The sequence below is a fragment of the Drosophila nasuta genome, unplaced genomic scaffold (genome assembly GCF_023558535.2).
Source record: "Drosophila nasuta strain 15112-1781.00 unplaced genomic scaffold, ASM2355853v1 ctg32_pilon, whole genome shotgun sequence".
In the NCBI taxonomy this organism is placed as follows: Eukaryota; Metazoa; Arthropoda; class Insecta; order Diptera; family Drosophilidae; genus Drosophila; species Drosophila nasuta.
The window spans coordinates 238,724-242,875 of NW_026869516.1; positions in this window are offsets into that span (position 1 = coordinate 238,724).

The following is a 4,152-nucleotide window of genomic DNA, read 5'->3' on the forward strand; positions in this document are numbered from 1 at the left end:
ACACATATCCGTCTATAACTTTAAGGTCAGGTAGTTTAGCTTGATTCAGCTGTATTTTTTCGATCAAGTTCAAGTATTTAACAGATTTAAACTGATCTGCCTGTAAATTCGCTATTGGATTAACGATATCGAATTCCTCGACGTGACAGAGCGTCGGCAACCACGTTCTCAGAATCTCGTGTGTGTTTAATGGAGAAAGAGAAAGGTTGTAACAAAACGACAACACACTCTAGTTCGGTTACAGAATAGTTACGCTGTGCTTTTGATAGTTTTCGGTCATGAATGCTATTGGTAATACGATCCCATCTCGTTCTTGTGCTAAAACACAACCAATTCCGTATGAACTAGCGTCACACAACAAAATAAACTTTTTTGAAAAATCAGGCGTTGTTAATATTGGTGCTTCTGTTAGACAGTTCTTGAGTGCAATAAAAGCTTTGTTGGCATCTTCATTCCAACTAATCGTTTTCTTCCCTTTCAACAACTCAGTCAGTGGAAAACTAATGGTGGCATAATTTTCGACAAATCGTCGATACCATCCACTTAGACCCAAAAATCGACGTAACTGTTTTATAGAGGATGGAATGGGAAAATCTGTGATAGAATTAATTTTATGTGGATCTATCATTATCCGGCCTTGTCCTATGATAAACCCAAGATACTTTATTAGCTTTACGTAAACATAACGCTATTTCTTGTAGTAGAATAAGATGGGAATCAAAATCATCCGATAAGATAAGTAAGTCATCTAGATATACAACAAGTAAGAAAGCTACAGTCGAGTGTACTCGACTGTGAAATACCACTACCAATTTTGAATAAAAGTAAAATATTACGGTAATAATCTCAAAATATTAAAATAAATATGCATCTATTTTCGATCGGGATTTGAACTCGAGCACCACCGACCGGGTGGTTTAAAAAAAAAACAAGTAAGAAAGTTACAGTCGAGTGTGCTCGACTGTGAGATACCCGCTACCCATTTTTAATAAGGGCCAAATATTGCGGAATTATTTTCAAAATATACCGAAAATACTAAAAAATACTGAAAATATACCAAATGATATGTTTGGTATATCGATACAGGACACCATTCAAAATATACCACAGACGGCACAATGTATCAGATTGTCGCCCAAAACAACTAAAAGTAGGCGTTTTTGCCCATACAAAAGTATTTCTTTAATATCTTCCACAATTTTTATCTGATCGCAAATTAAATTTAAATCATAACTACTATAGTAATTATTGTATATACCAAAATTCGCAACTCTAGCTTTAAAATTGCGCTTGTTATTTGATTTTTTTGATTTGCGGGGGCGGAAGTGGGCGTGGCAAAAATTTGAAACAAACTTGATCTGCGTGCAAACATAACAAATGCTATCGAAAAAAAATTATAGTCTCTTATAGTCTCTGAGATCTAGGTGTTCATACGGACAGACGGACAGACACACAGACACACAGACGGACAGACGGACATGGCTATATCGTCTCGGCTGTTGACGCTGATCAAGAATATATATACTTTATAGGGTCGGAGATGCCTCCTTCTACCTGTTACATACATTTCCTGCCGGCACAAAGTTATAATACCCTTCTACCCTATGGGTAGCGGGTATAAAAAGTTCGTACTTCGAGCGGGTTCGAACCCGGGCACCACAACATGCGCGACTTGCACTCTACCACCTGAGCTATCGCATTGCTTAAGAACCCCCATGCATACAGATGCTAATATAGACGAGCATGTATATACGTATACGCATACATACAATACATACATAGCAGGCGGTTTTGCTCATACAAAATATTTCTTTAATAAAATCCACAATTTTTAATTATAATTGTTGTAAATACGATTAAAACAAGTAAGAAAGTTACAGTCGAGTGTGCTCGACTGTGAGATACCCGCTACCCATTTTTAATAAAGGCAAAAAATTGCGGTATCATTTTCAAAATATACCAAAATACTTAAAAAATACTAAGAACATACCAAATGATATGTTTGGTATATCGATATAGTACACCATTCAAAATATACCATAGACGGCACAATGTACCAGATTGTCACCCAAAGCAGCTCAGACCCCTATTAAGTAGGCGTTTTTGCCCATACAAAAGTCTTTCTTTAATAACTTCCACAATTTTTATCCGATCGCAACCAAATTTTCAGGAATCATAACTACTATAGTAATTATTGTATGTACCAACATTCGTAAGTCTAGCTTTAAAATTACGCTTGTTATTTGTTTTTTTTTTGATTTGCGGGGGCGGAAGTGGGCGTGGCAAAATTTGAAACAAACTTGATCTGCGTGCAAACATAACAAATGCTGTCGAAAAAAAATTATAGCTCTATCTCTTATAGTCTCTGAGATCCAGTGTTTCATACGGACGGACGGACAGACGGACAGACACACAGACGCACGCTGATCAAGAATATATATACTTTATAGGGTCGGAGATGCCTCCTTCTACCTGTTACATACATTTGCTGCCGTCCCAAAGTTATAATACCCTTCTACCCTATGGGTAGCGGGTATAAAAACTCTAGCTCGGAGATGTGAAGGTATAACTTGATCCATAAGTCGACAAAGTGTTTGAGCTGCATTAAACAACCAGAATGGCATCATTTTATATTGATAGAGAGGACGATTTGGAATTGTAAAGGCGGTGTATTGCCGTGACGGCTCGTCGGGTGGAATTTGCCAGTAAGCAATCCGTAATAAAACTAGCTGGCGGCAATCTACTTAGTATGCCGTCTATATGTGGTAGTGGATAAGCATCTCGCCTTGTTACTTTATTTACATATCTCCCGCGAATCAAGACATAGTCTACACCTGTCTCCTTTCTTTACTAACACACAGTTACTGCTCCACGGACTGTTGGAGACTTCGATAACATCTAAAGCTAGCATGTTTTTAGCTTCTGCAAACATTAATTTTTCCATAGCTGGTGAGACCGGCCAATGCCGTTGCTTGATGGGTCAAGTTCCTTCAACCTCTATTGAGTGTTTAATTAGACTAGTGCGCCCCAGACCCTCTTTTGTAAATGACGGAAACATTTCAATCATGCCCTGAAGACGTTTTTCTTCTTCTTCAGATAATTTATGAAATTTTAGTTGTTCATCTTGAGTATCAGAGGACCCAACATCCAGTTCACATATCTCAGTTGGAGCTTTTATTTTATCAATCAATCCAAAACTTCTTCCAGAAATCCATTCCCAGATAAACATTCTGTTTTAAATCAGGAATGATAAACAATTCCAAAGTATCAGATTTCTCACGATATCTCACTTCAGTTATAAGTTTTCAAACCACATTACTTTTGGTTCCATTAGCCGTTAGAATGGCCCCTGAACACTTTTTGGATTTGTTATTTGCTATCAATTCTGTTGCTGCTGTTCCACCTAAGCAACTTATTGTCGCTCCGGAATCTAGTAAAGCTAAAAATGGTTTACCTTCAATGGTTACTTCAGAATAAAGTCGTTCATCCGAACTTAAAATAATGGAAGAAATTATTTTCTTACGGTTAGCTCGAATGGTTTTCCAATATAATCTTAAACGTTTAGTTGATCGTTTAGGTTTATGATTAAACTTAATAAAATCTAAATTTGCGAATATCCTTTCACGAGTTTTTCTATAATTCTCTAATCTTATAAGGTAGGGAACAAAAGAATTATTACTAAATATTTTTTTAGTCGAGACAGTAATGTCGTTTGAATCCATGTCTCTTTTCTATCGCTTCTATTGATTGCGTTTCAAGTTTATTCTCAATATCGGACTTGCTTACTTGGGATTCTTGGACACGTCCGCGGTTCGGTTTCCCGATGGATTACATTTCTGGCAACGTGGCTTGAAAGTCTCCATAGCGCCACATCCATAACAGAATATGTTACGCTGCTCTAAACACTCGTCGAACCTTTGACCAAATTTTTCACAATTCCAACAAATTGGTGCAGAAAATTTCTTCTGAAATGGTAATATTTCTTCTTCTAATATTTCAGAGTCTCTTGACTGTAACTCAATTCCATCATTATAAGCTATCTTATTTACATACGAACGAAGGGTTCGAGGCTTATAATTCTTTACATCGGAATAAAATAATTCATGCTTACGCACGGCCTCGCGTAACTGAGATATTTTAGAAATTTTTAAA